Source organism: Podarcis cretensis, assembly GCF_951804945.1.
Source record: "Podarcis cretensis genome assembly, chromosome: 2".
In the NCBI taxonomy this organism is placed as follows: domain Eukaryota; kingdom Metazoa; phylum Chordata; class Lepidosauria; order Squamata; family Lacertidae; genus Podarcis; species Podarcis cretensis.
In genome coordinates, this window is record NC_137171.1 from 86,934,911 (window position 1) to 86,947,858 (window position 12,948).

General features: G+C 47.2%; 1 protein-coding gene across 4 annotated transcripts in view; it reads left to right on the plus strand.

The window, feature by feature from the left end:
* Positions 1-535: 535 nt before the first annotated feature.
* Positions 536-12,948, plus strand: part of PLXNA1 (plexin A1) — a 313,030-nt gene continuing 300,617 nt past the window's right edge. Inside the window, exon 1 of one of the 4 annotated variants that reach the window (XM_079964486.1) lies at positions 536-814. The gene's annotated coding sequence lies outside the window, so the exon portion shown is untranslated. Of the gene's footprint in view, positions 815-1,407; positions 1,625-12,948 lie in introns of those variants that run through there. The other 3 variants (XM_079964484.1, XM_079964487.1, XM_079964485.1) reach the window with 3 other exon arrangements.

A 12,948-nucleotide genomic window follows, 5' to 3' on the forward strand; every position in this document is an offset into this window, starting at 1 on the left:
GTTAGTGCAGATAGTACTGAGGTGGGCGGAGCAGTAAAAAGTAGCTTCCTATTTCCCATTGAACACAGCGTGATTTACTTCTGAAGAAACGTTCGGGGATTGTGCCCCATGCCTCACAGCTCTCCGTGGCAAGGGGATTTTCACCGGCGATGACACGATCGCGGTTCAGCCTGCAACGCGTTTGCTGCGAACCTTTTAATTCAGCTCTACGTCCTAGCCAAAGCAGCTTTTGCATCCCTTTGCAAAGCCGGACAACCATCCCTTTGTAAAGCAAAGCAAGACACGCTTTTCCACGTCCAGAGTGTTGCTGCTACTGAACGCCGACCCATTCTTGCTCCTGAGACCATTTCTCCCCGCCCCGCCTCCTGCGGCACCCTAGGTTCTTCCGACAAGCCATTGCCAGCATCACCGCTTTTAAGGCTCCTCGGGCGACATTGCCCCTTTAAGAGCGCGCCAGCCTCCTTCGGCTTGCGGGCCTCCCCTCGCCCGCTCTTCATTCTCTTCTCTCCTCCTCCTCTCCTCTAGCGCGCCGGTCTGCACAGGTGTGGGCGCCCTCTAGAGGCCGAATCCGGGCGAGCCGAGCAGCGACTGCAGCCCCTTTTGAATGTGTCTCTCCGTCTGCCTCCCTGGGAAGTCAGATCGAGGCTGGAGTTCCATTGGAACCCTGCGCTGCATTCCTTTCCATTCATGCTGGGCAGCAGCGGCGGCGGCAGAAAAGCAAGTGGAGCGCGGAGCCCGGAGTTGCAGCGCGGGGGTTGTTCGGTGTGGAATGTAATCATGGCAGGCGCCTCCGAAGCAAGCTCCGATTCAAGCTGTAAGTCACCCCGTCTAACTTTCCTCTTTGAGGCTTTCCGTGGATACGTTTCTGGGGTGGGCATTTTTTTTGTATGTTTGTTTTGTTTGAAAAAAGCAAGCGATCGTTGCAGAGAGGAAGACGCGAAAGAGGTGGTTTGCATGGAGAGGACTGAGAGAGCGTAGCGAAACGCCTTTCTCCGCTTCCCTGGCTTAGCTCCGAGATAGTTGAGCCTCATTCAAGAGACACACACTCACAAAACACACACACACACGGGGAGATGTTCAGCCTTTCTTAGCTCGGAGGGAGCCTTTTCTGTTTTACTGGGGGCGAGGTGGTGGGGGGCAGAGATTTGCGGTTCCAGACGCGGCGAGAGACCCGCTTTCCATTTAGTTGATTTATTCCTTTCTTTTGCATGCGGGAGGAGAGAGGAGTTTGCTGGATTCTTTTGCTGGGTGGGATCGGCGGCGCCGACGCCACGGCGCTGCTATTATTTGGGGTGGTGGTGTCTTTGGTATGTGCGCTGTGTGTGCCGGGGAGATCGTAAAGTAGGGAAAGCGCGTGAGACGAGCACACACACACACACACGCACGAGCGCGCGCACACACACCAATGTGGCATGGGGGTGGGGTGAGAAAGGGGACCGGCTCATCGCTTGGCCAGAAACGCTAGCCCGGAATGGTGTGGTCGGAAGGCTTTTTCCCGAGGGGATCTCGGCATCAGGAAGAGCGAGAGAGGCTGCAAGGAAGCAGGGAAATGTGGCCGGCGAGGCAGGCTCGGAGCGGGAAGAGTTGACAATGAGACGCGGAGGAGCGCTGGCAATTAAAAAGTGTGCGTAGCGAACGCGGCACCTCGGCAGCCTTTGCGACGCGCGAGAGAAGGGCGTGTGTGCGCGCGTGGTTAGCGGCGGCCGTAGTGGCGGGTGGTGGAAACGGAATGGAAAGGACTGGAATGGATCCGCATGTGGTTGTAACAGCGACGCTAGCAAGAGATGCGCGGCGGGGAGGGAAAGCCGAGCGGGGGTGGAGGGCGGCGGCGGCGGCGGCGGCCGAGCACGAGGAGGAGCAGCAGCAGCAGCAGCAGCGCTTCCTTGGAGAGCTTTGGAGGCACTAAAAATGTGCCGCCGCGTTGGTTCCGTGCATGCGGAGGTCTCTCTCTTTGCCTTTCTCCTCCCGCAAACACACCCCTCGGCACACCATGCCTGGGCGAAGGGGGGAAAGTAGGCAAGGACGGAGCTCGCTTGGAGGCGGCGGGGGGAGAAAACTGCAGCAGAGCTGAGCGAGGACGGCAGCCTGCGTGTGTGGCTGCGCGGGTGCAGCGTGGCGCTCCGACTGCCGCTTGCCAGCTCTTTCCGCATTTACCTTGCGCTTGTGGGTTATTCTCCAGGAGCTCCTGCCTGCCTCCGCCTTGCTGGGAGGGAGGGAGGGGGGCCGGCGCCTGGCGAGCGGCTCGGCAAGCCTGCTGTATTGCATCTTTTCCTTCCTTTTCTCCTTGGGGGTGTGCGGGGAGGGTGTGCGTGTGTGGGGAGAGAGAGAAGCAGGCTTTGGATAGACACTGTCTCTTCTAGCTTCGGAGGCTGGCGAGGGGAGGGCAGCAGCTTCGCAGTGCGAAAAGTGACTCAACTCTCCAGTCATCCTCGTCGGCGCAATGAACCCGGTGGAGATGGTCGTGTCATTTCCACCAGCCATTCCCCCTTGCTCCCTCTCTCGCTCTCCCGATTTGCAAAGGGGAAAAAGTTTGATCGCAAAGATTTTTATTATTATCACTATTTTCCTTTTATTGGGATGTCGGGGACGGTGGACCGCTGAGATCGGGCAGTTAGAGGACCCCCCCCCAGGGCACAATCTTGCAACCCACAGCAAGTCTAAAGGGAGGGGGGATACCATTTTCTCCCCTAGCCTAGTTTTGGCGTCATTGCCCCAAGCCTGCTCGACCCTCTTCTCCCTAAATCCGTCCCTCATGGCGCCCGGAGTTGAAGAACTTTGCCTGGGGAGCGAGTCGTCCCTTTGGCTTGGGAAGAAGCCCCGTGAGCTTAGCGAGAGATGCCCCAGCCAAGCCGGAAGCGTCCCCGCGGGGCTGCCTGGCTGCTGTGAGGCAGGATGTAGGTACCCACACCTTGGTTCTCCTTGCCGCGAGGCTTTCCTCCACCCAGCCTGCTAGAGTTCCTCCTTCCAAAAGGAAACCGCTTTCTCCTTGCTTGTCAACTTCCTTAATGGGCAAGCAGGAGCTAATCTGGCCAGCCAGCAGTCCAGTGACTCCAACCCCACACTGCCCTCATTGGTATTAAGGGTGGCGGCTGCTGATGGGTCTTGTGGTATAGCCTAGTTCGTTAAGCAGAATAGCCCCCCCCTTTCCTGCCCCCATCTGGTAATGAGAGACTCTCTGGACCAGGAGTGCTGTAAGAATTCAAGGAGCCTTTGCACAGCCCTTCGAAAAGCACGTAGCACCATATTATGGGTTATTCATTCATGAATTATTCTTGCTGATTATGGTGTAGTTTAGGAAAGGCTCCGAAGCTCTGCCACCCAACAACAACCCTCCTTGCACCCAGATGATAAATATAGCTCTGTGGAGTGAATAAGAGAGGCTGTTGTGTGTTGTGTGTAGGTGTTATCCATAATGCATATGTATAAGCCTTTACATTAAACAAAAACTGGAGGTTGTAAACCACCCTGAACCCTTTCGGGAAGACAGGGTAAATGTCTAGGTAAAGAATAAATTTGTTCAAATAAAAATAAGCCCATTTATACAGAGTGTAGCTCTTGCTTGCATATTTGCTTTTCAGAATTGCTTTCCTAGAACCACTGTTCTAGTTATTGGGTCGTGTGTGTGTGTGTGTGTGTGTGTGTGTGTGTGTGTGATACAGGTATAAAATCTGTGTCCAAAGCACACTCACAAGGCTCCAGCATATTTGAGTGCAGGGCTTTGCAGACATTCAGATGTGGTCTGGGTCCAATCAATAAATGAATATTTGATCCTTTTTTTCCCCTTTGATTTTTTCTGTGTGTGTGCATTCTTCCTTTCCATCCAGTGAAATTCTCTCTCATCACCTTAGCCGTGTGTTTATGCATATTGATTAAGCGTCTGGATTGACCAGCTCTGACTGGGGGATTGTGAAGCAAGGAGGGTATAGGCAGAATTTACATGAGATCAGTAGTTACAGAATGAACCTAGTTAGGAATCTGGTAAATTAGGAAGAGGTGTGGGATTTAGCCTTTCTAGTTAAAAACCCTTTCCCCACTCCCTCATGCCCACGTGTTTTGAAGGAAGTATCCTCAATATCGTACAAATTAACATTTACAACAATCCTTTTAGAAACACAGCAGGAAGAAAAGTTCAGATCGAAAGCTGCCTTTAGGAAGTAGTTTCCCCCCTCCCTTAAGATGAAATCTGTAAGCAAACAGACTTCTTAGAATACAGTTGGTTATTGCCCTTTCAGTGGAATAAAAATTATTCATCCATTTTTTGTTGTTGCAATGATGGGGAAGAGGGATCTGCAAAGGATGAGCACAGGGCTATTGACTGCATCAAAGGTTATTCATTTGAAAACATCATTTCCCTCTGTATAGCATCTAATTGCTTCCTGAACAATCTCAAAGTCTTTTGTATGTACTCAGTGGGTAAAATGAGTGACTCGATATCTCTCTCTTAAGATACTGGTTGTGACCAAATTGTGCAGAGTGAGGAAATCAAAGCAAATTAGCAGGCCATCCCCCTACAACTTGCAGCTAGAGGCAGAGATAATTTCTTAAGTGGGTTATAAAGAGAAGAGGCTTAAAAATAAAATCTTCTGCTTCAGACTGTTTGCATAGTTCAACTTGTTTTATATTAGTAAATTACAGTGCTGGTGGTGCTGAGACAATATCGAGTCTGTGTGGGTGGGAAGGAAGTTTAGATCCAGAATATGTGATCGTGTAACAGAGCAAGACGCTGTGGGGAATGCTAGATGGTAATCCGCTGTGTTGCACTCTGGATCTGTATTTTTGTTTTGGATCCTGCTGATTCCTCCCTTTAACCTGATCTGCCTGTTTGGATTAAGATCCCATTGTGCCTAACATGCATGTATTCCTCTCTGGTAGATTTTGCAAAAACAATAGCCAGAGGGCAATTCTTGCTTTTCACAGCTGGATTACTGGGTGTTCTGTCCCATTTGTGTGATACCATAGCAAGCTTTTCAGGGACACTAAAACACCCCTCCTGCCAAATTAGAATGTGTATTAAACTATGTACTTACATTCAGAATGTCCAATTATTGATAACATTCCCTATTGAGATCTGGACTGCTTGTTCCACTAGCAAGTGCCATCGTTTTCAGATATTTAGGGGAGGGGCCGTCACTCCCTCATAGAGCACTTGCATTATATGTAAAAAGTCCCACCTTCAGTTCCTGGCATTTCTAAGTAAAGGGATCTTAAGTAGCAGTGCTTGGAAGCCCCTTTGCCTGAGATGCTGGAGAGCCAGAACTAGAAGTATTTATTTTCTACATTTATAGCCCACCTTATTTCCATCATGGTACTCAAGGTGGCATATGTTGGATTCATAAAGGTTGTCTCCCATCCACTGACCAGATGCACACCTGCTTCAGCATCATAGATGGACCAAGGGTTTGATTTAGTATAAAGCAGCTTTATATGTTCATGTAAAATGTTATTAATTTATCTTTAATAGAACGTTCAAAAATAGTATATTGAATTTTATTAAACTTTACTTTTCTGGATCTCCCCACACTGTTTTATTTTTTAAAAAACCAGTGTTCTCCCAACAAACAGTCATTTCCCACATGATAATCACATCATCAGATCTATTTACTTTGCTAAGCCAGTTGTTTCCATACAGTCACTCACTCAGTTTATAGATTTCACTTTATGAGAATTGTGGTTTTTACCTTGATCCTAAACATGCAAACAAATGCCACTGATTTCAGGTGAGTTTGTTTCTAACAAGTTAAGTGAAGGAGTGCAGCCTTAATTATTAGGGAATTTAATTTGTTTCTCTCTCTCTCTCTCTCTCTCTCTCTCTCACACACACACACACACCTTAAATGCTGCCTAGCCTGGTGTGTGTGTGTGTCTCCTGCATGGTTACCAATTTTTAAAAAATAACTGCAGCTCACTCCTCCCCTCCCCAGGGAGAGTTGGGGCTGGAATGGAAGGCAGTGCTAGAGGCCTTATGAGAACGGTGTGCATTTTGGGGAATTGGAGGCTATTAATGACTCCTGAACTGATGATGAATTCTGGCGTTAGTTTATGCCCTCTGCCACTTGTGTTGGTAAGGAGGCTTGTCTCCTGCCTGAGTGGAAGGTGTTCAGTTGAGGAACCTCACCTTTTGTTACTGAAGTAGGCAAATGCCCCCTGGAGTCAGTGTGAGTGCTGCTTGCAGGATGCAGTTATTGGCGTCACATCTGACTCAAATTTATTTTGAACCACATCACTATCCCTAACAGTCTCCTTTGTAATAGAACAAATGCACACAGAGCCCCAGAGGCACTAATTACCTATCTGAGATGCTTATACCAAGCCGACATCCATAGAAATTTAACTGCCCTGCAGTACATACACAGTTATCCTCACAGTACCCCTGAAAGAGAGCACCATGCTATTATCTCTGTTTTATAAGTTGTGGAGTGAGATGCAAGAGTGTTGATTTACCTTACTGGGGTGTTGTGAGGACAAACGCCCACACCCACAACTGTAGACATTTGTGTACATCTGTTAATGCCCCTTTGCATTCACATTTCCTCCAGTCTTCAACCTTGCTGTCATATAATGGTAAAATACTAGGGGGACTTAGCCAAAGAGATAGAGAAATCAGTGGCAAGTAAAAACTAGACTGAGAAGTGTTGAGCCACCACAGTGGAACATATCCTGTGATTTACTTTTTGTTGGGCTTCCTCTGATTATGCAATAGATGTAATGCTTTGCAACTGACCTCCTGATGAGTGGCCTTCTGGAAGCATACAACACCCAGAGTTCAGCATCTTCACTAGCTTACTGTTGTTTTCCAAGGGCAAACAAGGTGCATGGGATTCATGGGAATTGAAAACACCTAGATGGCACCAGGTTGGGAAAGACTGCTCTATCACACAGGGGAGTGATCCCACCCTTTTATACATCATGATTGTGTTTGCTGCAGGTACACTGGTGTTTTCTGAAGCATTGAAATATGAATGACAGCTGCCCATCCTTTTGCACATGTTATCAGAAGGTCACTTTAAGGCACAACCTTGTGCATTCATTTGTATGGGTGTTAAGAACATGTGTCTGTTTGTGCTTCCCATGTCAGGGAAAACAATATAGTCTTGGTAAACATGGTTGCTGCCAAACATGGAGATTCTCTAAGATATACTAAGACATAAGTTTCTCTGATGACCCTGGGTTTTCCACTTTCTGTTCTAGTATGTGCCACAATATGTGTGATTTCATGGGATTGTTTTTACTACATCCATCACCCTACAGTAAACATCTAGTGCAGTGGTGAACCTTACTTGCCTATAGTCTGATTGTGGTACACCATATTCTGTGTGATGTGGGGCAGTGGTTAGTGGGAAATCTCCAGTCTGCTATGTGAAGCTTAATAGCCAGCTTTGGGTAAGTCACTTTCAGTCTACCTCACGGGTTTGTTGTGAGGTTTAAATGGGGGAAAGGCACAATACAAAATTTTAATGTTAAAGGTAAAGGGATTTGGTGGGAGGGAGGCAGAGTTGGGTTGTTCTTTGTTCTTAAAAGTACCTAACACTGCAGGGAAAATGAATAAAAATTGAAGTTATATTGTTAGAATGGAAAACTGGGCTGAAACTAATGAACTGAAATTCAATAGAGATGAATGCAAGGGCAAAATAAAATGCACAAGTATAGGACGGGATACTTGGCTTGGCAGTAGTACATGTGAAAAGGACCTTGGGATTCTAGCTGATTACAAGCTGAACTTGGGTCAGCAGTGTGACGTGTCTTCATAAAACGCCAGTGTCTTTAGACTGCATTAAAAGAACCAAGTCAAATAAATATTAGTTTCATTTTATTCTGCACTAGTCAGCACATTTGCAGCACTCTGCCCTGTTCTGGGTGCCATCCTTCAATTAGGATATAGATAACTTTGATCAGAGCTAGGGGAGGGAAACAAAGATGGGTCTAAACAGCCAGGGTTATGGAAAACCAAGTCCAATGAGCAGAGGTTGAAGGAACGTTTAGCCTTGAGAAGGCTGAGGGGGAAACAATAGCACCATTCAAATACCTGAAGGGCTGTCACATAGAAGACGGGCCCAGACTTGTCCTCTGCTTCCCTAGTGGGCAGAATGGGATCTTAAGTTATACAAAGGTAGGTTTCAGCTGAACCTTAGGAGAAATTAGTTGAGTCTAAGAGTAGTTCCAACAGTGGAACCAGTTACTTGATGATGAGCTCTGCCTCACTGGAGGTCTTCCAAGTAGAGGCTGGGCAGCCATCTCTTGGGGATGCCCTGGCCCTGAATTTCCTGCATTGAGCAAATGGCTGGACTAGATTGCCTACAAAGATCCCTCCAACTCTTGCGATTCCTCAGAGATGACCCGTAACGGTGGTGAAGTTTCACTGAAATACAGGTTTGCCCCACAAGTATCAATACTCCCCTGCAGTGTGTATCTGTAGGGGAGTGTTCTTGTGGGTTCAGTTCTAATGGATGACACTGAGGTATCACAAGTCTAGCCACTGCCCCACATGTTTGGAATATGCGCCCTAGGATATGTCCCAGACCGTCACTGTTACTAAATAGTGGTAGCATACAACTAGTGTTATGTTAAGTGACCTTCTGTCATGGGAATTGGTAGCAGTGAGAAAGGCATATGTGAGGGTGCTATTTGCTTTTGGATTTAATGGTGTTGCACATGGATTTTTCATTGTTGCCTATCTCTGATACCCAAGGCGATTCTTCTGGCAGCTGGCAGACTGTGAGTGCATATGCCTCGCTTTTGTGTGTGTAAACGCACACAACTTGTTCGTCCAGATATATTTGGGTGTGTTATTTGATCAAAAGCCTTTTGTGGTAGGATGCTGAAGTGGTGGATAAAAGGAAGGTGTACTTAGCAAATTCAGTTCATCTCAAGCGTGGGTAATGCCTTTTCATAAAGGATGTCTTTTGACCTGCTAAGAGGTGTGGGTCCAGTTTCACCCTGTGAAGAGCAGCCGCTCAGCACTTCTAGGGGCGGTCAATCCGTGTGTTTAGAAAAGAGCTAAAGAAACCACACTGCTCCTCAAATAAAAAGCTCAGTCATGTCTGTGCATTTCCTCCTGGAGCAGCCATTACTTTTGGATGATGTGTTTCTGTTCCAGCTTGACCTTTGCTGCTGTTGCTTTTATGTCATCCCCTGTTCCCAGACCCTTTAAACCCCAGGCAAATGCCTTTTAGATACCAGAGAAACATTAACTGACCATCGAGAGTTTTGTTTAAAACAAGTAGTATATACGTTGGAGGTTTTCCTCATTTAGCAGGGGCACAGAAAGCACCTGCCCCAACCTCTCCTCTTTGTTCTCTGTGGAACAAAATGCTGAAATTCCCTTCCAGTTGCCTGAACAGTCACTGAACTTCAGATGTCAAACCTCAGCCTAAATTAAATGTAAAGGGTTTTCCTCCCACTTCTGGTGAGTGAAGATGCTAGATGATCTCATAATATTATGTAATTAAACTCCATAAGATTAGTTTTGTAAGTGATGACATTTTACAGCTGCCAATATTATCTGAGTCTTTTGTTTAAAGTATTTTCTCTTTGTAAACTCTGCAAGAGGAGCATTAAGTGGAAGGGATAGGCTGGGAGTGTTTGCTGTCCTCATTTACTATTGAGAACTGAGGAGTGTGTGCAGGCCCATGTGTTTTGTTGGCATCAGTTTGTCTTGGGAGACATTGGAAGAGCGAACCTTTGGAGGTGAAGGCAAAACGTTGGAGAGTTACCATGCCTGCTGTGGCTGTAGAGACTGACACGGGAGAGAGATGTTTTGTTGCAGCTGGGGCAGGTGAAGGCATCCAGTTGTGCTGCTGCAGATGCATCATGGCATTCCTTCTCTCTGTGCTCCTCTCAGTGGTCATTCCTCCTCTGGACACTACTGTGGATACACAATCTGATAGTCAACAGGTGCTGCGGTTGTCTTCAAGGGATTCCCACATGGTGGGGTTAATGCTGCTAGCCATTATGCTATGTTTGCAGACATCTTTGTATCACAGAGTTGGTCTGCCAATGGGCCTGGTGCCTGATGCCAGCTCCCTGTAGATCCTTGGGGATCCTGCTATCTTCTATTCTGTGGACATGACCAAGCCAGCTTGGACAGAAGTGCGAACATGCTAGGAATGTAGTTGAGGAGAACGTGTCTCTTTGTTTGAGACTCTGTCCAGCTATGTGATGCCCAAAATCTTCCTAACGCAGCGCATGTAGAAGGTGTTGAGGTGCTGCTCCTGATGGGAGTGAGTTGCCCACATGGCCCTCGAAGCCATCCGCTGGAACTGTAGACGAAATTACTTGTTATATCAATTTGAGGACCTCTTCCTACTGTTCTGATACATTAAGGGATTTGGGGGGAGGGGAAGGAATACTCTGCAGAATCTGCAATCTTGTGTATTTTGCTTTTCTTCTGCCAAAGGGTTTACTGTAATACTTTACCCTGCCTCAGTGTGGCAAGGTAGAAACCACCTACAGAAGAGTGGAGTGCTCTGCGCTCCTCTCTCTCCCTCCCTCTCTCTCTCTCCTATCTATCTTTCTTGCTAGAGGTGGCAGGAGAGAGAGGGCAAAAGAGCCGATTGCAGTGGGGTGGGATGTTGAGTCAGGAGACACAGTTTCCACTTACGGGCCTTTCTTTTGCCTCCTGCCTTGGCAGTTGCTCTTTTCTGTTCTCCAATCCTCCAGTGACTCCTGCTTGCTACAGAAACACCCACCCCCAAATTCTTGCAGAACATTGAAAACTCCTTTGCTACCGAGCAGCAATTTGCTCTCTGATGCCTGCTATTTCAGGTGACCATGAAGGATAGGTACGCACATAAATGCTTCTTAAATAGCCGCACTGGAAAACCCATTCTCTGGTCTTCACAACCTCTTGGGTGGCATTGTTAGTACCTACGTTTGCCTGCCTGTATCACTGAGAGTAAAAACCTGTTGCTCTGATCCTGGATCAAAAACGCTGACTGTTACTGCGTATGAAAGATGGACGTTCTACAAGGTGGCCTGCCGGGTAAAATCAGATTGGCTTTCGTTTGGTTCTCCGTAAACCTCTGTTGAAGTGGGCTGTTATCCATCCTCCCTCAGAGGTCCTCTGGAAATGCTATCATTTCTTTCCAGGGAGACGACTCTTTATTTCTGCCGAAAGCATTGCCTCCCACTTGGTGGCTGTGTCAGGCCGCGGAATGTATTTCAGCGCCAGGGCTTGGTCATGTCACAGGCAAAATAATACTAGATGTGTCTCTGAGGGTGCACAGAGTGCACTTCCCTCCCGCTGCCTGATTAGAACCCCCCTGCGTCTTTGACACAGTCTTGACTCTGCAGCTCCAGCTCTTCTCTTCAGCTCTTGCAGGAGCCCACTGTGCTAAGGCTGACAGCTTGCAGAGCAGCCTGTGGGCTCTCCCTCACCCCCCCACTCCCTCCGCCCCGCTTTTCCTATCTCACACATCCAATCTGCTGGCCAAGTTGGCACTGAGACCGAGGAGAAGTAGTAATCCAATTTGGGCACTTTAACTGCACTTTGCTAACTGTGCCTCTGGCCAAAGCTTGGGAACTTTAATCTGCCTAATGACCTCGGCTTCAGGGACTGGGGGAACTGACTGACGGTCAGGTCATTTGTTTTATTTATTTGCTTTTACTTTTCAATGGCTGTTGGGGGCGGGGTTGGAGGGAGGTGGATTTGACACAGGTGCTGAGGTTGCTAGGGCCCAGTTGCTGGTGTATGTGGCATCCTGCACAAGCCATAACTTTCCCTATAGCAGCAGAGAAATGTGGGCCTTTTTTTGCAATTTAATTCTTTTTTTAGCATTGTTCTGTCTTGTTCTCCTCCTCACCTCGTATTATTTTTATTTTATTTTTAAAAATCTTGTAGAGACAGCATCACCAGGCAAGTCAGTTTTGCAATATATTATTATTTTTCAGGAATGCTCAGCCAAGAAAAATAAAGTGCCTCTCTCTTCCTTTGGTTGCCTACTGTTTAATGTACAAAATACAGGGGTGGTAATTGCATTAAAATGTATATAATTATACCATAGGAAAAAAAGAAGTCTTGTTAATTGCACGGGTGTTTTGAACTGATAAGTGTTGAGTGATTCATGTTTTCTTAGGAGTTCACTAAAGCAGAGCTGTCCTCCACAATGGGAGAGGCTTGTTTTCATACGATTCAGAGACAGTGAACTAAACATAGAATCTGAGCTGACTTCACTATCACCTAGGCCCACTGTGCCTTACTGGGCTCTTTGGAAACCGATCCTGCAAGATGCTGAGTGCCCAATCAGAAGTACCGTATTTTTTGCACCATAACACTCACTTTTTTCCTCCAAGAAAGTAAGGGGAAATGTCTGTGCGTGTTATGGAGGGAATGCCTACGGGTGGCAGGAGGGATCTGCTGCAGTCGTGAGCAGAGGATCCATGGTTCCCCTTCCTTGCCTCCTCCGTGGTTACAAAGCATGGATCCACTTGGATCCTCAGGATTTTTGCATTGGGCTACTCCAAACTCACTGTCAGATCACATGTCTGTGGCCACAGCATGAACCACAAAAATCATATATCCACTATTTCGTTTAGAATATTTTTTTCTTGTTTTCCTCCTCTAAAAACTACGTGCGTGTTATGGTCTGGTGCGTGTTATAGAGCGAAAAATACGGTAAGTCCCACTGAGTTCAAAAGGGCTTACTCCCAAGTAACGGTCAATAGGATTTTGTTCTAAAGCATTCACACTCTCCTTTTTTAAACAAGAAAATAGGTTTGTGAAGCTAAATCCTAACAGCTAAAAACTAATTGCACATAACACTAAACTATGTGGGTGAACCTCAGCAAGCCTGGGTTCTGTCAGTAGAAGCCCTGTATAAAGACTTACGCAATGGGGCTCCCCCCGCAATACCCCATGAAATTGGCTCTGGGGGTTTGTTAGGCAAACACTTGGAACAGCATGTGTGGGGGGGGGGGGAAGAGGGGGCTCATTCCATCTGGCAAACCAAAATG